The 21,082-nt window shown below is 39.5% G+C and overlaps 1 pseudogene; it reads left to right on the top strand.

Moving 5' to 3' along the window:
• The first annotated feature begins 15,887 nt into the window (after window positions 1–15,887).
• Window positions 15,888–17,779, top strand: LOC133771250 (cullin-4B-like; annotated as a pseudogene).
• Window positions 17,780–21,082: the final 3,303 nt, after the last annotated feature.

Genomic DNA, 21,082 nt, shown 5'->3' with positions numbered 1-21,082 from the left:
GCCTTCAGGAACTCCTAGAACCCGAATGTTGGGTTTTTTAATAGAATCCTGTAGATTACTGACAGTATTTTTTAAATTTCTGATTTCTTCTTCTTTTCTTTGATTTGACTGTTTCCTTTCCTGTTCTCTGTCTTCTAATTCCGATATTCTGTCTTCTGCTTCACCCATTCTGTTTTTAAGGCTCTCTAATGTGTTTGTCATTTGATCTATTGAGTTCTTCATTTCATTATGGTTTCTTGTCACTATCACAGTTTCATGTTCTACTAGTTGTTTCATTTCATTTTGATTCCTCCTTAATATTTCATTTTCACGAGAGAGATTTTCTATCTTGTCCATTAAGGATTTCTGTAGTTCAAGAATTTGTTTTTGAGAACTTCTTAATGTTCTTATCAGTTTTTTGAGATCCACTTCTTGCATTTCCTCTATCTCTTCATCTTCATAATCTTGGATTGGGGTGTCTTGTTCATTTGGGGGCATCATAGTGTCTTCCTTGCTCTTGTTACCTCGGCTTCTACGTTTGTTGTTTGGCATGTTGGAGATAATTTATGGTTTTTGGGTTTTTTTTTTTTTTTGGTGTGGTGATTTTTTCTCGTTATACTATGCCTCTAAGTGGGCTGTCTGCTTTGATGGATCCTTAGAGGCTGTGATGGGTGTGGCCAGAGAGCTCTGCTTGATTCTTCATGTTTAAGGCTGTGCAAAAAGTGACTCACCTTGCTCCTTGCTGGATCTCTCTCTCTCTCTCTCTCTCTCTCTCTTTTTTTTTTTGACTCAGTTGGGAAGTAATTCCGCACAGCTGAGTGGAATTGAGGGTAGTTGAAATCTGGCCTCTGTGAGTATTCGTTTGATCTACCCCTGGGACCACACAAAGAGTTTATGCAGCCCTCAATGTGTTCTCAAGTTTCACCTTAGACCCAAAGTTACTGAGTTTGTGTACTCATTGCTGCTTTACATATGTAAAATGGTGCCTGCTCTTTGTTTTGTTCAAGTGGAGGGAGGGGCTTCTGCCTTTCCCCACTAATGTCTCGCGTTTCTGAGGCTTTTGTCTTACCTCCCGTTCGTTCCCGCACTGGGGAGATTCTGCGGCTCGGGTCCCGCGGTTGGGTTTCCACGCGGCGGGCTCCTTGTAGGTCCTCTGTGTCACATCCACTAGATCCGGAAGCGTTTCCTCTGCAGTTTTTTTCTTTAATCTTTTCCTGAGGCTACAGTAATTCCACTTTTATGAAACTTTATTTTCCAGACTATTGGCACACGTCCTCACTATCCGCCATCTTGGCTCCGCCCCCCACCTGCTCCACTTCTGATCCAGCTTTCTCTGCTATGGCCTGGGAAAGCAGTGAAAGATGGCCCAAGTCCTTGAGCCCCTGCACCCACATGGGAGACCTGGAAAAAGCTCCTGGCTCCTGGCTTCAGAGCAGCGCAGCTCTGACCAACAGTTTTGGCCAATTTGGCAGATGGAAGACTCTTTCTCTCTGCCTCTCCTTCTCTGTGTAACTCTGACTTTCAAATAAATAAATAAATCTTTTTAAAAAAAAGGATATTATGAACAACTCTATACCCATAAATGTTATAACCTAGATGAAATGAATCATTTCCTTAAAGGACACATCCTGCCCAAAAAAATCACACAAGAAAAAATAGACAAATAAGCCTGTATCCATTAAAGAAATTAAATAAACGATTAATAATCTATCCAAAGAGAAAGTACTAGGCCTTAATAAAGTACTGATGAGTTTTTATCAGACATTTAAACAATTAAGTTTCAGAAGATAGAAGCAGAGAGAATAATTCATAACTCATGATATTCTATGAGGCCAATTTTATCCTAATATTCATATCAAAACAACACAAGGATGTGACAAAATTATATCCAAATGAACATAGATGCAAAACTTCTCAATAAAATACTAGAAAATCCAATGATGTACCAAAAGAACTACACATCATGAGAAAGTGAAGTTTATTACAGATATGCAAGGCTGGTTAAATATTTAAAAATCAGTTAATATGAAATGTGCATTTGGATTAACAGTTAAGGCATCACTTAGGATGTCTATGTGCCTACGTTCAATTCCTAGCTCCAACTTCTGCTTCCAGCTTCCTGCTAATGAAGACCCTGCTAGGTAGATGTGATGACCTAGATGGTTGGGTTCCTGCCACCTAAATGGGTTACCTGAATTGGTTACCCAGCTCCCAGCTTCAGCCCGTAGCTGTTGTAGGCAATTGTGGAGAGAACCAATGGCTGAAAGTGTGTACTCTGTCTCTCACTCACTCTCTCTCTTTTTCTATCCTCTGCCTCTCAAAAAAATAAATATTTTAGAATAAATTAGTGGGAGGGCTCCAAGATGGCAGAATAGGGAGGGAGCACACTGATAGTCCGGGAAAAGATATTTTAATAAAAGTGGAGATACTATAGTTTCAGGGAAGAGTTAGGGAAAAAACTGCAGAGTAAACTCTTCTAGAACTAGTGGGACACAGTGGACCTACATAGAGAGCACAGACATCCACAGCTCAGGACCCCAGCCACCCAGTCTACACACCAGTGCTGGAAAGGGAGGTGAGGCAAAACTGCAGTAGCCCGAGACACTGGCAGAAAAGTGGCAGAAAGAGCCTAGAGAGAACGAGGCTTGAAGCCCTGTGGGAGAAAGTACACCAGCCTAACTAAAGGAGAGGAAAAAGTACAGACACAATTCTCTCTCTCCACTCACCTTACAAAGGTGAGAAAGATAAGGAGCAGGTGCCATTTTGGACATATGTAACAGCTGTGCCAGCTCAGGGCTGCGCATGCACTCAGCCAAACAGAAAAACCTGACTCTGGTGGAGAGAAATAACAGGAGGTTAAGCTAGTGAATGTGTGGAGCTTATGAACTGGGACTGTGAAAAAAAATGGAGAGCATGTGGGAGAACTCAAAAGTGTCTGAGACGTACTCTCAGTGGGAAACACCACAAACTCAGTAACCTTGGAAACCCAGTGGGAGATTGCAGGGGAATCTGAGCTTACACTAAGGACTGCACAGATCCTTTGTGTGGTCCTTGGGACAGAGCAGATGAATATTATACACACAGGGGCCAGTGCTCAGGCACTGATTGCCATCAAAGAGAAGAGCATAGCTATGCGGAATTACTTCCCTTCTGAATAAAAAAAAAGAGAGAGAGGATTTACCAAACCAACCTGGGTGTGTCACATTTGGCACACCCTTAACCCTGAAGAACTGAACAGAGCTCTCTGGCCACACCCACCACAAGCCTCTAAAGATTACCAAAAGCAGATGATCCACTTAATCTAGAGTCATAGTATAACAAGAAAAACCACCACAATGAGGAAAAAAAAAGAAGAAACCAAAGAATATCTCTATAATGCCAAGCAACAAATGCAGACACCGAAGAAACAAGAACCAGGAAGACATTATGACGCCCCCAAATGAACAAGACACTCCAATACAAGATTATGAAGATGATGAGATAGAAGAAATGCAAAATACGGATTTAAAAATTTTATAAGAACATTTAGAGGTTCTCAAACACAAATGCATGAACTACAGAAATCCATGCAGGACAGGATAGAAATTCTCTCTCGTGAAAATGAGATACTAGCAAAAAACTTCCCTGGTTTGGAGAAGGACAGAGATATCCAAGTATAGGAAGCTCATAGAACACCCAATAAACTTGACCAAAAGAGATCCTCACCACAACACATTGTAATCAAACTCACCACAGTGAAACATAAAGAAAAGATTCTAAAATGTGCAAGAGAGAAATGTCAGATTACTCTCAGAGGATCTCCAATTAGACTCACAGCAGACTTCTCATCAGAAACCCTATAGGCTAGGAGAGAATGGCAAGATATAGCCCAGGTACTAAGAGAGAAAAACTGCCATCCCAGAATATTATATCCTGCAAAGCTCTCATTTGTGAAGGAAGGTGAAATAAAGACCTTTCGTAGCAAACAGAAATTGAAAGAATCTGTCACCACCCATACAGCCCTGCAAAAGATGCTTAACAATGTGTTATACACAGAAACACAGAAACTCAGCTGTCAGTACGAAAGAAGGTAAAGGAAGAAAATCTCCCTGTGAAAGATCACAGGAAGTTCAAAGCATACATTAGAAATATCTTTGGAAAAATGACAGGGCAAAGTCACTACTTAGCAATAGTCATATTGAATGTTACTGGCCTCAACTCTCCAGTTAAAAGACACAGACTGGCTGAATGGATTAAGGAACAAACCCATCTATTTCCTGCTTACAAGAAACACATCTTTCCAACAAAGATGCATACAGACTGAAAGTGAAAAGCTGGAAAAAGATATTCCATGCCAACAGAAACCAAAAAAAAAAAAAGAGCTGGTATAGAGATCTTAATAACATACAAAATAAACCTTAACACAAAAACTGTTAAGAGAGAAAAAGAGGGGCACTACATAATGATTAAGGGATCAATTCAACAGGAAGATGTAACTATTATCAATGTATATGCACTGAATTACAGGGCACCGGTTTATTTAAAAGATATGTTAAGGAACTTCAAGGGAGACTTAGACTCCAATACAATAGTACTGTGGGACTTCAGTACTCCACTTTCAGCAATAAACAGATCACCCAGACAGAAGATCAGCAAGGAAATGCAGATTTAATCAACACTGTAGCCCAAATGGATCTAACATATCTACAGAACTTTTCAGCCTACACTTAAATAATACACATTCTTCTCAGCAGTACATGGAACCTACTCTAGGATTGACCACATACTAGGCCATAAAGCAAGCCTCAGCAAATTCAAAAGAATTAGAATCATACCATACTCAGACCACAGTGGAATGAAGTTGGAAATTAGCAACTCAGGAATCCCTAGAGCATATGCAAACACATGGAGACTGAACAACATGCTACTGAATGAACACTGGGCCATAGAAGAAATCAAAAGAGAAATAAAAAACTTTCTGGAAGTAAATGAGGATAACAACACAACATATCAAAACCTATGGGATACAGCAAAATCAGTATTAAGAGGAAATTTTATAGCAATAGGTGCCTGCATCAAGAAATTGGAAAGGCACCAAATAAGTGAGTCTTCAATACATCTCAATGATCTAGAAAAACTGCAGCAAACCAGACCCAAAACTAGTAGAAGAGAAATAATTAAAACCAGAGAGGTAATCAACAGAATTGAATCCAAAAAAATTTACAAAAGATCAGCCAAATGAAGAGCTCGTTTTGAAAAAATAAACAAAATTGACATGCCATTGGCCCAAATAACTAAAAAAAAAAGAAAAGACCCAAATCAATAAAATCAGAGATGAAAAAAGGAATGTAACAACAGACATCACAATACTATACAGCAGTCAAAAACAATGAAATCCGGTCATTTGCAACAAAATGGAGGAATCTGGAAAACATTATTCTGAGTGAAATAAGCCAGTCCCAAAGGGACAAATATCATATGTTCTCCCTAATCAGTGACAACTACCTGAGCACCAAAAAGGAAACTTGTTAAAGTGAAATGGACACTATGAGAAACGGTGACTTGATCAGCCCTTGTCCTGACTGTCGATGAACAATTTAATACTTTATCCCTCTTAGTATTTTTTTGTTTGTTCTACTTAATACTATTGGTTTAATTCTGTAATTAATACACAGTTATTCTTAACTGTTGAAACTTAACTGAAAAGTGATCCTTGTTAAATATAAGAGTGGAAATAAGAGAGGGAAGGGATGTACAATTTGGGACATGCTCAATCTGACTTGCCCCAAACGTCAGAGGTAGAAGCATACCAGGGGATTCCAATTCAATCCCATCAAGGAGGCATGTACCAATGCAATCTCACTAGTCCAAGTGATCAATTTCAGTTCACAATTGATCATAATGATAGGACTAAGAATCAAAGGGATCATATGAACAAGACTAGTGTCTGCTAATACTAACTGATGGAACAAAAAAGGGAGTGAACCATCCAACATGGGAAGTGGGAAAAACAGCAGACTCAAGGATGACAGATCTCCTAAACAGCACTCTGGCCTCAGAATCAGCCCTTAGGGCATTCGGATCCGGCTGAAAAGCTCATGAGAGTATTTCAGGCATGGAAAGCCAAGACACTCTGGAAAAAAAAAAAAAAACCTAAATGAAAGATCTCTGTGAGTGAGATCCCAGTGGAAAGAACAGGTCATCAAAGAAGGAGGTATATAAATTCAATGCACAAAAATCAACAGCCTTTGTATACACAGGCAATGCCACGGCTGAGAAAGAACTGCTAAGATCAATCCCATTCACAATAGCTACAAAAACAATCAAATACCTTGGAATAAACTTAACCAAGAATGTCAAAGATCTCTATGATGAGAATTACAAAACCTTAAAGAAAGAAACAGAAGAGGATACCAAAAAATGGAAAAATCGTCCATGCTCATGGATTGGAAGAATCAATATCATCAAAATGTCCATTCTCCCAAAAGCAATTTATAGATTCAATGCGAAACCAATCAAAATACCAAAGACATTCTTCTCAAATCTGGAAGAAATGATGCTGAAATTCAGTGGAGACACAGGAGATCTCAAATAGCTAAAACAATCTTGTACAACAACACCAAATTTCAGGACATACTACAGGGCAGTTATAACCAAAACAGCATGGTAATGGTACAGAAACAGATGGATGGACCAATGGAGCAGAATAGAAACACCAGAAATCAAACATCTACAGCCAACTTATATTTGATCAAGGACCTAAAACCAAATCCTGGAGTAAGGACAGTCTAGTCAATAAATGGTGCTGGGAAAACTGGATTTCCACATGCAGAAGCATGAAGCAAGATCCTTACCTTACACAAAAATCCACTCAACATGGATTAAAGATCTAAATCTATTACCTAGCACATCAAATTATTAGAGAACATTGGAGAAACCCTGCAAGATATAGGCACAGGCAAAGACATCTCAGAAAAGACCCCGGAGGCACAGGCAGTCAAAGCCAAAATTAACAATTGGGATTACATCAAATTGAGAAGTTTCTGTGCTGTTAAAGAAACAGTCAGAAAAGTGAAGAGGCAACCGACAGAATGGGAAAAAATATTTGCAAACTATGCAACAGATAAAGGATTAATAACCAGAATCTACGAAGAGATCAAGAAACTCCACAAAAACAAAAAAAACCCCACTTAAGAGATTGGCCAAAGACCTCAATAGGCATTTTTCAAAAGAGGAAATCCAAATGGCCAACAGACACATGAAAAAATGTTCAAGATCACTAGCCATCAGGGAAATGCAAATCAAAACCACAATGAGGTTTCACCTCACCCCAGTTAGAATGGCTCACATTCAGAAATCTATCAACAACAGATACTGGAGAGGATGTGGGGAAAAAGGGACACTAACCCACTGTTGGTGGGAATGCAAACTGGTTAGGCTACTATGGAAGTCAGTTTGGAGATTCCTCAGAAGCCTGAATATAACCCTCCCATACAACCCAGCCATCCCACTCCTTGGAATTTACCCAAAGGAAATTAATTTGGCAAATAAAAGAGCTGTCTGCACCTCAATGTTTATTGCAGCCCAATTCGCAATAGCTAAGACCTGGAATAAACTTAAATGCCCATCAACAGTAGACTGGATATAGAAATTATGGGTTATGTACTCTATAGGACACTATATAGCAGTAAAAAACAATGAAATCCGGTCATTTGCAACAAAATGGAGGAATCTGGAAAACATCATGCTGAGTGAATTAAGCCAGTCCCAAAGAGACAAATATCATATGTTCTCCCTGATCAGTGACAACTAACCAAACGCCAAAAAGGAAACCTGTTAAAGTGAAATGGACACTATCAGAAGCAGTTACTTGATCAGCCCTTGTCCTGACTATCGATAAACAACTTAATACTTTATCCCTTTTAGTATTTTTTTTGTTCTACTTAATACTATTGTTTGAACTCTTTAATTAACACACAATTATTCTTAGGTGTTTAAATTTAACTGAAAAGTGATCCCTGTTAAATATATGAGTGGAAATAAGAGAGGGAGGAGATGTACAGTTTGGACATGCTCAATCTGAGTTGCCCCAAACGGTAGAGGTAGAAATGTGCCAGGGGATTCCAATACAATCCCATCAAGGTGGCATGTACCCATGCCATCTCACTAGTCCAAGTGATCAATTTCAGTTTACAATTTATCATAATGCTAGGTCTAAGAGTCAAAGGGATCACATAAACAAGACAGTGTCTGCTAATACTAACTGATAGCATTAAAAAGGGAGAGAACAATCCAACATGGGAAGTGGGAAACACAACAGACTCATAGAATGACAGATGTCGTAAACAGCACTCTGGCCTCAGAATCGGCCCTTAAGGCATTCGGATCTGGCTGAAGAGCCCATGAGAGTATTTTAGGCATGGAAAGCCAAGACACGCTGGCAAAAAAAAAAAAAAAAAAAAAAAAAAAAAAAAAAAAAAAAAAAAAAAAACCCTAAATGAAAGATCTCTGTGAGTGAGATCCCAGTGAAAAGAATGGGTCACCAAAGAAGGAGGGGAGGTACCTTTCTCTGAAGGGAGGAGAGAACTTTCACTTTGACTATGACCTTGTCTAAATAAGATCAGAGTCGGAGAACCCAAAAGGCTTCCATAGCCTTGGCAAACTCATGACAAGAGCCTAGGGAGATTACTGACGCCATAAACACGAATGTCAATTGTTAAATCAACAACAGGAGTCACTGTGCACTTACTCCCCATGTAGCATCTCTGTCCTTAATGTGTTGTTCAATATGAATTAATGCTATAACTAGTACTCAAACAGTATTTTATACTTTGTGTTTCTGTGTGGGTGCAAACTGTTGAAATCTTTACTTAATATATACTAAACTGATCTTCTGTATATAAAGAGAATTGAAAATGAATCTTGATGTGAATGGAAGGGGAGAGGGAGCAGGAAAGGGGAGGGTTGCAGGTGAGAGGGAATTTATGGGGGGGGGAAGCCACTGTAATCCAAAAGCTGTAGTTTGGAAATATATTCATTAAATAAAAGGTAAAAAAAAAAAAAACTATAGTACAGCAGTAGTCACACAAAATAAAAGAAAATAATCAAGTAAGAAAAGAAAACTATATTAAAACTCTTCCCTGAGTTTCTAACAGTTAAAAAAGAGATATTAAAGGATCATGAAGTGCTCATTCTCTAGCAAAAGAAATGCTGTTACTAAAAACTGATTCCAGGCTGAGCAAGGGTATCAAACACATGGCAGTGTTGGTGCCACTGATGCAACCTCAGAATCATTCTGACTGCAGCATTCCAGGAAGCAACCCCTGATTCTTCAGAATTGTCACTTAAAATAAATCTTTCTCATTTTTGCTTGCGTAAATGATGTTCTTTCCCTTGAGAAGTAGTTTGTTGAAAATCATAATAGGGGTCGGCACCATGGCACTGTAGGTTAATCCTCTGCCTGCAGCGCTGGCATCCCATATGGGTTCCGGTTCTTGTCCTGGCTGCTCCTCTTCCAATCTGGCTCTCTGTTGTGGCCTGGGAGAGCAATGCAAGATGGCCCAAGTCCTTGGGCCCCTGTACTCGCATGGGAGTCTAGGAAGAAGCTCCTGGCTCCTGGCCGTTTGGGGAGTGAACCAGCGGAGGGAGGACCTTTCTCTCTGTCTCTCCATCTCACTGTCTGTGGCTCTACCTCTCAAATAGATAAATAAAATCTTTTAAAAAAGAAAATAATAGGCCGGCACCGTGGCTTAACAGGCTAATCCTCTGCCTTGCGGCGCCGGCACACCGGGTTCTAGTCCCGGTTGGGGCGCCGGATTCTATCCCGGTTGCCCCTCTTCCAGGCCAGCTCTCTGCTATGGCCCGGGAAGGCAGTGGAGGATGGCCCAAGTCCTTGGGCCCTGCACCCGCATGGGAGACCAGGAAAAGCACCTGGCTCCTGGCTTCGGATCAGCAAGATGCACTGGCCGTAGCGGCCATTGGAAGATGAACCAACGGCAAAGGAATACCTTTCTCTCTGTCTCTCTCACTATCCACTCTGCCTGTCAAAATAAATAAATAAATAAAAAGAAAATAATAATAAAGGATACTCTCCAAAAATATAGGCTATTTTAGAGCTAAACTGTGAAGTGCTAATTTTTTTCTTATGCTTCTTTGTACCCCAGTTGCATGGAGTGTTGTCCTTGCCCAGAATGGATGCATAAAAACCTTTGCCTGGTTAATTTATATTGCAATATGAATTCAGGGATGAGAGACCCGGGTGGTGAGAAATCTGCCTTGCAGAAGAGGAATTGAAACTAATCCTTGAAACATGAGTGTTTGTTGAATGAGTGAACTGAGACCTTTTGTTTTTAAAGATTTATTTACTTGTCTGAAGGTCAGAGCTACAGAGAGAGGGAGAGACAGAGAGGGGGAGATCTCCCATCCTCTGGTTCCCCAGATGGCCACAAAAGCCAGGAGTGGGCCAGGCCGGAGCCAGGAGCTGGGAGCTTCATCTAGGTCTCCCATGTGAGTGGCAGGATCAGAGGTGGAGTAGCTGGGACTCAAACCGGTGCCCATATGGGATGCTGGCATCACAGGCAGCAGCTTTATTTGCTATGCCACAACACAGGCCCCATCATAACTAAACTTTGAATCTACATTCTTGCTTAGTGGCTTCTACACCTAACATGCATTATCCCAGTATTCCTTTGTTGATTTGATTTAATCTTGAACCCTGCATTAGACTTTTGGACTTTAATATGTTAAAAATCCAAAGCTATAAACCCAATTTATTAGTCTGTATTAGCTGGAAATTCAAGGAGCTGGGGGCATTCTTTTGATGCCCCCAACTTTATCTTCCTGAGATCCAAACAGGTTTTGTGTCTTCTGACAAGTGAGTTTAAGAGTTCAAGGAGCAAAAATGCCATTTTAATTGCATCGATAATCCACTCCACAACACCTATTAGATTTTTGTGCTAAATAATCCGTTCAGCTTTCATTAAAAAAAAAATTCATTCTCATTTCTTTCCTGTTGCTGGTAGAAGTGGAAATACACAAAAGCCTATATGCTGAAGACCCCTCCCAAATCAGTAACTACTCAAAATTGTGTGCAAAATATGAATAAAATATTGATTTCACTAAAAATAAAAAAGATAAATTAATGTAATTTACCATATTAACAGGCCAAAGAAGAAAAATTACATGATCATTCCAATTGATGCAGAAAATTATTTGACAAGCTCCATTCATTCATGATTTAAAAAAAAAAAGAAGAAGAAAACTCAGTAAATTAGGAATAGTGGAGAACTTGATAAGAAAAATGTACAAAAAAAAATCTTGCTATCATCAAGCTTGACAAAATATTCAAAGTTTTCCCACTAAATCTGGAATTAGATATCTTACTATGTTTTGTGTTTCTATTTAAAATATTACCTGAGGTATACTACCTTATGAAGAAAATATTTCTTTATAAAAGAAAAGCAAAAAGCAATGACAGTATTTTCACAGTGATGTTGGAACTGGACATCACATGCAGAAGAGAAATCTAGTCACAGACCTTACACGTTTCACAAAAATTAACTGAAAATGCAATACAAACCTAAATTCAAATTGCAACACTAGAAAACACAAAGAAGATAAACAGGAGGAAACCTAAATGATCTTGGCATCTCATGAGATACAACACCAAAGCACAATCAATAAAAGAAAGACATGATAGCCTAGACATCAATAAAATTAAATTTTTCTGCTATGAAAAAATAATGTGGAGGAAATTAAAAAAAAACCCAAAGACTAGGAGAAAATATTTGCAAGACATTTCTGATAAACTACCCCTTATCCAAAGTATACAATAAATTCTTTAAACTTGATAGTAAGAAAGTGAACAACACAATTAAAAGCCTGAGCACCTGAAAAGATACAAAAATGGCATGTATATGCAAAAATGTTCAATATCCTATGTCATTAGAGAATTATAAATTAAAACAAAAATAAAAATACTGCTACATATCAATTAAGATGGCATTGTGGTACATGTGGTTAAGCCACTTCATGCAATGCCTTTACCTCATATCAGAGTGCCAGGTTAAGTCCCAGCTGCTCCACTTCTGATCCAGATTCCTGTTGCAGAAGATGATTCAAGTACTTGGGCTTCTGTACCCATTTAGGAAACCAAGATGAAGCTCTGGACTCTTGACTTCAACCTGGCTCCAGAACTGGCTGTTACACCCATTTGGGGAATGAACCAGCAGATAGAAGATCTCTTTTTCACTCCCTCCCCCAATCCCCTTCTATCTCTTTGCCCCTACCTTTCCCCCTCTCTCTGACACTTTGCTTTTCTTTTTTTTTTAAGATTTATTTTTTATTTACTTGAAAGTCAGAGTTAAACAGAGAAAGAAGGAGAGGCAGAAAGAGAGAGAGAAAGAGAGAGAGAGAGAGAGAGTCTTCCATCCACTGGTTCATTCCCCAACTGGTTGCCACGGCTATAGCTGCACAGATCCGAAGCCAGGAGTCAGGAGCTTCTTCCGGGTCTCACATGTGGGTGCAGGAGCCCAAGGACTTGGAAATCTTCTATTGCTTTCCCAGGCCATTGCAGAGAGCTGGATCAGAAGTGGAGCAGCCGGGATTCAAACTGGCACCCATATGGGATGCTGGCACTGCAGGCGGCAGCTTTACCCACTATGCCACAGCACTGGCCCTGATTTTGCCTTTCAAATAAATAAAATTTTTAAGTGATCAAAAATCCAAAACTCAGATATAAAATTCTGGCTAAAATGTAAAGCAGCAATAATTCTTACTTGTTGCTTATGGGGGACACAAAATGGCACAGTCACTAGAAAGCAATTTAACAGTTTCTTTTTTTAAGATGTATTTATTAATTTGAAAAAAAACAGTAGCAAGAGAAGGAGAAGGAGAAGCAGAAGCACACAGAGAAGTCTTCCATCTGCTGGTTCACTCCCCAAATGGCAGCAATAGCCAAGGCTGGGCCAGGCCAAAGCCAGGAGCTAGGAGCTTCTTATGGTATCCTTGTGAGTGCAGGGGCCCAAGCTCATGGGCCCTCTTCCTTTGCTTTCCCAGGCACATCAGCATGGATCTGGATTGGAAGTGGAGCAGCTGGGACTTGAGTTGGTGCCCATATGGGATGCTGGCACTATAGGCAACAGTTTAACCCACTAAACCACAGCAGCGTTGGCCCCAACAGTTTCTTATAAAACTAAACGTATTCTTACTTTACCAAAATGAATTAAAAACTGATGTCCACATGGAAACCTTCACAGACATTTTCATTGCAGCCTTATCCATAGTTGCCAAAACTTGGAAGCAAGCAAAAAGATCCTTCCAGTAGGTGAGTGAATAATAACCATGGTACATTCATAAAATGAAACGTTATTCAACACTAAAAAGAAATACACTGTCAAGACACAGAGCAAGCTCAAATGTCACTATATGAAAGCAATCACTCCAAAAAAAGTTGCATAATGTATGATTCAACTATATAACATTGTGGAAGAGGTAAAACAATGGAGGCAGTAAAGTGGCCAGAAGTGTCCATGGGGCCGGCGCTGCAGCTCACTTGGCTAATCCTCCACCGGCACCCCGGGTTTTTGAGCCAGTTGGGGCGCCAGATTCTGTCCCGGTTGCTCCTCTTCCAGGCCAGCTCTCTGCTGTGGCCCGGGAAGGCAGCAGAGGATGGCCCAAGGGCTTGGGCCCTGTACCCACGTGGGAGACCAGGAGGAAGCACCTGGCTCCTGGCTTCGGATCGGCACAGCGCACCAGCCGCAGCACACTGGCCGTAGCGGCCATTTAGGGGTGAACCAACGGAAGGAAGACCTTTCTCTCTCTCTCTCTCTCTCACTGTCTAAACTCTGCCTGTCCAAAAAAAAAAAAAAAAAGTGTCCATGGGTTAGCAGGGAGGAGAGGAATAAATAGGCAGAACACAGAGGGTTTTTAGGACAGTGAAACTACCTGAATGTACACAATGGTGACAAGTTTCTTGTACATTTATCCAAACCCACAGATTGCACAACACCAATGATAAACCTTGATACAGCCATGAATTTTTAGTGATAGTGATGGGTCTATGTAGATACAGTGATTGTAACAAATTGCCGTGGTTTAGGATGTTAATAGTTGGGGAGAATACAGGGGATGAATGGTACATGGGAACTCTTTGTAGTTTCCCTTCAATTTTGCTGTGAACCTTAAAACATTCAAAAAAAGTTATGAAGTTTTTTTTAAAGTTCCTATTATTCTGAAGACAATAATAAAATAAAAAAGATAATTTAAAATTGTGAGAATGCTGTCAAGGAAATATCAAAGAGGCTGTATAACAGAGCGTGACTAGGATTCTCAATCATGGTCTCCTTAAGACAGAGGATTGGGGGCAGTGACATTTGAGCTGAGATCAGAAAGATCAGGAAATGGATCAAAGTTGAGTTTCATAAATATGGATGTCTACTTGCCCTTCCCATTCTTCCAGTACTTTATTTGTGTACCTTTGAGGGAAATCAATTGACCATATAGGAATATATATATATATATATATATATATATATTTCTAGACTCTATTCTCTTGTGGCTATCCTTTAGCAACAACAAAAAAGATTTATTTATTTATTTCTCTGACAGGCAGAGTGACAGAGCACAAGGGAAAGAGAGAGAGAGAGAGAGATCTTCTGTCTGTTGCTTCATTTCCCAAATGCCTTCAACAACCAGGACTGGACCAGGCTGAAACCAGGAGCCAGGAACTCTATCCAGGACTCCTATGAAACTCACAGGAACTCAAGTATTTGAGCCATCACCTGCTGCCTCCCAGGCACATTAGTAGGAAAATGCACTGGAAACAGAGTAGCCAGGACTCAAACCAGGCACTCTGATATAGGATACAGGCATTCCAAGCAGGGCTTAACCCTCTATACCACAACACCCTCCCCCACACTGTTTTAATATAGTTTTACACTAAATCAGGCAGAATAAATGCATCAGCTATGTTTTTTTAAAAAATTATTGTGGCTATTGTATTTTATTTGGTTTTCCAGGTAAATTTTAAAATCAGCTTGTCTTTTGGGATTATGATTGCAATTGCACTGATTCTACAATTCAGTTTAGAAACAATTGATGTCTTATTGAGATTTTAGCCTGAAGGCATGGGAGCTCCTGGAGCTGGGTGCTATGAAAAGTGCCCAGTCACTTCCGGTTTTTCTTTCCCCAGTCCCTCTGCTGCTGCTGCTCAGGTCAGATCTGTCGCTGATGGTAATACCAGCACCATTCCACCCACTTCTGCCAACAAGGCAAAGTTAAAAGGCAGCAGCAGCAGCAGTAACAGTAGTAATGAGAGAAGACTTTGATTCCACCTCTTTTTCCTCTTCCACACCTCTTTTACAACCCAGGGATTCAGCATCCCCTTTAACTTCCTCCTTCTACCTGGGGCTTTACATGGCTACTTCTAGCCATGTACCAATATAGAAGAAGGTACATTTTGAAAACATCCTGGAGCTTGTAGGGTTTGATATGAAGATGGCTGAGGAATCCTCCTCCATCTCTTCCTCTTCGTCTTCACCAACTGCTGCAACATCTCAGCAGCGGTAACTTAAAAATAATCTATATTCATCTTTTCTGTGGCTTTGGTGCATCATGCAAACAGCCCAGCCAAATCTTGTACCATCAACTCTAGCTTTGCTAATAGCAAGCCTGGCTCTCCTAAGAAGTTGGTGATCAAGAACTTTAAAGATAAGCCTAAATTACCAGAAAACAACACAGATGAAACTTGGCAGAAACTGAAAGAAGCAGTGGAAGCTATTCAGAATAGTACTTCAGTTGAGTATAATTAGAACTCTACTAGGCTATAGAAAATCTCTGTTGCTACAGATTCTTGACAAACGTGTACGAACAGCTGAGAGATTTGTGATGATCACATCAGAGCACAAATTCATCAGTTCAGAAAAGATTCATAGGATAGTGTCCTTTTCCTAAAGAAGATTGATAGGTGCTGGCAGAACCATTGCAGACAAATGATCATAATCAGGAGCATCTTTTTGTTTCTGGATAGAACTTGTGTTCTTCAGAATTCAGTGCTGCCCTCCACTTGGGACGTGGGACTGGCATTATTTAGGGCACATATTATAAGTGATCAGAAAGTCCAGAATAAGACAACTGATGGCATGGCTTCTCTTGACAGAGGGAAAGGAATTGTGAAGCAACTGATAGACGTTTACCCCTAAGCCTTTTAAGTATGCTCTCTGATTTGCACATTTATCAAGATTCTTTTGAACAAGGATTTTCGAAGGAAACTAACTGGCTCTACACAGCTGAAGGCCAAAAATTAATGCAGGAAAGACAGTTCCTGAATATCTTCATCATGTTAACAAACATCTAGAAGAAGAACCAGGTAGACTTATTACATACTTAGATCAGACAACCTAAATTCATTAATTGCTCCTGCAGAAAAACAACCTCTAGGCAAACACTTAACAGCATTTTTCAAAAAGGTTTAAATAATCTTCTTGATGATAACTGAATTCAAGATTTATTTCTCCTGTATCAGCTCTTCAGTAGAGTTCGAGGTGGTGTTCAGATTCTCTTGCAATAGTGGGCTGACTGCATCAAGGTATTTGGCAGCACTATTGTAATCAATCCTGAAAAAGATAAAACCATGGCTCAAGCACTGCTGGATTTTAAAGATAAAGTTGATCATATAATCGATATCTGCTTTCTGAAGAATGAAATATTTATCAATACCATGAAATGTGCATTTGAAACATTCATTACAAAAGATCAAATAAATCTGAGCTTATAGCCAACTATATAGATTCAAACTTTGTGCAGGCAACAAAGAAGCTACAGATGAAGAACTTGAGAAAATGAAGAATAATATTATGATCATATTTAGATTTATTTATGGCAAGGGTGTTTTTGAGGCCTTCTATAAAAAAGATTTATTAGCCAAGTGTCTGTTAGTTGGGAAGATTCCATTTGTAGATGCTGAAAAATCAATGTCATCCAAACTCAAACATCAACATGGAACTGCTTTCACCAGCAAGTTTGAAGGGATATTTCAAGACATGGAAATTTCTAAAGATATCACGGTTCAGTTCAAACAGTATATGCAGAATCAGAATGTACCTGGAAATATTGAATGAACTGTGAATAGCTTGACAATGGGTCACTGGCCAACATATGTGCCTATGGACATCCATTTACCACCAGGGATGGTAAAACTTCAAGAAATTTTTAAGACATTTTACCAAGGCAAAAACAGGGGCAGAAAACTTCAATGGCAGTCAACCCTAGGACACTGTGCTAAAAGCAAAGTTTAAAAAGGGCAAAAAAATCAACAACAATAAATCCAGGTCTCTCTTTTTAAATGTTGCTGCTAATGTTTAATGAGAAAGTAGAGTTCAGTTTAAAAAAGATCAAACAGGCTACTGGAATCAAGGCTAGAGAGAGTTAAGGAGAAAATTTATAGGCATCAGCCTGTGGCAACTAGAGTTCTGGTGAAAAAAATCTGAAGAGCAAAGATATTGAAGATGTTGACATATTCATTTGTAATGATGATTTCAAGCACAAACTTTTCAGGATAAAGATCAATCAAATTCAGATGAAAGAGATGGGGAATAAGCAAATACTACAGAAAGAATATTTCAAGACAGACAATATCAAATTGATACCACAATTGTTTGAATTATGGACACTTAGCCACAATCTGCTTGTTTCAGAAGTATACAACCAATTGAAATTCCAAATAAAGCCTGCTGATCTTAAGAAGAGAATAGAATCATTAATTTACTGGAATTGCATGGAAAGAGATAAGCAAAATCCAAACCAGTACCACTACATTGCATAGAATGTTGGCCTTGGCACATGTAGGGTCATATCCAGTAACCAGTGGATAAACTAACCTGTTTATCCTATGTTATCTGACTTTGTTTTTTACTACTTATGATCAAATGAAGCAGTATAGTGGAAATTGAATGAACATTTTTTCAGTGGTTAACATGCCCATTTTAAAGAGGTCCCTATGACTATTTTCAAAAAAAGGAGGGGTCATACACCATTAATGTTGAAGTAAAAGGTTTATTTTGCTTAAAATGTCATTTAAAAATATTTAACCTGCATGCAAACTATACCTACTGTATAGAATTCTAGATGTATCTTTCAAATGGAAAAACCACCTTAGACTTGATTGTACACTTTTTTCTGCTAATATATAAAAAAATACAGTGGAATTTTGTACATTGATGTGATATCCTGAAACCCTGCAAAATATACTTATTTTTAGTAAATTTTCTGTAAATTCATTGGTATTTCTCACATAGGCATGTCATATGCAAATAGTTATCCTTTTCCCCAACTTATTTCACTTGTTTGGACATAGAACAGAGTGGAATAGGAGTGATTACAGTGGACATCCTTGCCTTATTTCTGATCTTACAGAAGAAGCATTCAGTCTTCCATCATTGTGATATCAGCTGTAATTTTATTGTCAATGCCCTTTGACTGAGTAAAAAACTTGCCTTCTGTTTTTATTTTGAATTGATGCCAATTTTCATCATATGCTTTATCTTGATTTATTGAGGTGATTGTAGTTTTTTCTCAATAGTCAATTGATACAGGAATTACACTGGTTAATTTTCAAGTGATGGGGGACTGGCGCTGTGGTGCAGCAGGTTAACGCCCCAGCCCGAAGTGCCAGCATCCCATATGGGTGCTGGTTCTAGTCCTGGCTGCTCCTCTTCCCATCCAGCTCTCTGCTATGACCTGGGATAGCAGTAGAAGATGGCCCAAGTCCTTGGGCCCTTGCACCCACATGGGAGACCCGGAAGAAGCTTCTCTCTCCTGGCTTCGGATCAGCACAGCTCTGGTCATTGCAGCCATCTGGGGAGTGAACCAGCGGATGGAAGACCTCTCTCTGTCTCTACCTCTCTCTGTAACTCTGTCTTTCAAATAAATAAAATAAATTTTTTAAAAAAAGTCTTCTGGAAGACAGTTTAGAAACATGGTTTAAAATCTAAAAACGTACAAGCTCTTGGTAGGAATTCTAGATATTTACGCTAAGAAATAATTAGAAATATGACAAAAGTTTCTGCATAAAATATTAATCTTTATAGTAGAAAATGGGGAAATTTTTTTTAACTTTTATTTAATGAATATAAATTTCCAGTGTACAGCTTATGGATTACAATGGCTTCCCCCCCCCAATAACTTCCCTCCCACCCGCAAACCTCCCCCCTCCCGCTCCCTCTCCCCTTCCATTTGCATCAAGATTCATTTTCAATTCTCTTTATATACAGAAGATCAATTTAGTATAAAGATTTCAACAGTTTGCACCCACATAGAAACACAAAGTGAAACATACTGTTTGAGTACTAGTTATAGCATTAAATCACAATGTACAGCACATTAAGGACAGAGATCCCACATGAGGAGCAAGTGCACAGTGGCTCCTGTTGTTGACCCAACAAATTGACACTCTAGTTTATGGCGCCAGTAACCATCCTAGGCTGTCGTCATGAGTTGCCAAGGCTATGGAAGCCTTCCAAGTTCACCGACTCTGATCATATTTAAACAAGGTCATAAAAGACAGAGTGAGGATAGTAACCAATGATCCTAAGAGTGGCATTTACCAGGTTTGAACAATTATACAGCATTAAGTGGGGAAGAGGACCATCAGTACACACATGTTGGGAGTAGAGCCATTGGTGGTAGAGTAGAGGTTATGATTACAAAGGAATGAGGCCCAAGTGCACTAGACAGGGCCTAGAACAAAGGACAGAGTCATTATTAGAGGAGCTAAGAAAGGTGCTGTCTAAGCTACAATTAAGTTTTCTGATTGAGAGGCAAATAGAACCTGATAGAAGGGGCTTGATAATAATCTGGTGGGCTTTAGGCCTTGTAAATTCAGAGGCCCAGACCTATCTATCTCTTCACATGGGGTATATCCTAAGGGAGGTGTGAACCTCCTAGGGGAAGGCACTCTGTTGACTTTCATTACTTGGCTGGCCTGGGAGGAGAGCTGGCCAGGTAAAGGCAGGTGGCATCTCTAACAAGAAATTTACAGTTCTGCCTGCAATGTTGCTGACCCTACTTGACCATCCCCTCAGCTGCAGTGGTCACTTTGGAAGTTGGGCTGAGTGAAGGGCTTTTCAGCTTAGAGCCAATAAGATCTGTGGCTCTGACCTGGGCATCCTTCGACTCCAGGGCAGGTCCATTTCCAGTGATCCAACTCTTGGCAGAGCTGCCAGGGCTCTTCACAAGCTGACTTCTGCTGAAGCCCAGGCTTACCTCATGGAAAGCCACTGCAGTGGACTGGCCTGTTGGGTCTCCTTGAGGCAGATCACTGTACAGATTAGCCATTAATAGGCCTGCCACCCATTGCTTCTGATGCCTAGCTTTCTTTTCCTCCTGGTTTGTGTTAAAGCAGACCAGAGTTCTTATTTTGGCTATGCTATTATAGAAAAATGTTAGCCATCTCTTTTATAAGGTCTAAAGATTAAATTGTGCATCCTACAGATTCCTTCATAATAGAATTAGTTTCCTACCTTGAAGAGAATAGAGAAATGAAAGAACAAGTTGGGCTTAGAATAGAGAAATGAGGGAGCAAGTCCTAGATCGCTTGCTGACAATAGCAATATCACATGAATACTTAGCAAACCGTTTCAACCATTAGATAACAACTTAAGAAAACATTTACCAGAAGGTCCAATGCCTTCTATAAATTTTAAGAATCATGTATTTGAAAACACCTCTTAAATATCTAACATGGTGTAGTTTGTTTAGCCAGTAAACTTAAGCACAACCATCTAAAATGTTTTTAGTTTCTTTCTACCAACAAGTCTAAAACATATGATACACAGATTCAGGTCCCACAAATTAAAATGTATCTTTGATTGATTTTAGCAGCTGAAAATGGAAGGCAGTAAATGGTTAAATAAAATACAATACAATGATACAAAATTTTACTTTCAATTAACTTTTCAATGATCTGAGAATTGCTGAGGTTATATTTTGAAGAAAAGGCAACATAGAAGACTAGCTACCTTTTTCTCTTCACTTATTTAGACAGGACAGAAACTGAGAGGCCTATACGTTTTGATAGGAATAGTTATCTATGAGTGGTAGGATCTGGGGTGATTTTAAATAGTATGTG

This window comes from Lepus europaeus, chromosome 12, assembly GCF_033115175.1.
Source record: "Lepus europaeus isolate LE1 chromosome 12, mLepTim1.pri, whole genome shotgun sequence".
In the NCBI taxonomy this organism is placed as follows: domain Eukaryota; kingdom Metazoa; phylum Chordata; class Mammalia; order Lagomorpha; family Leporidae; genus Lepus; species Lepus europaeus.
The sequence above is the reverse complement of the archived record's forward strand: the minus strand, read 5'-3'. Positions and strand labels throughout refer to the sequence as shown.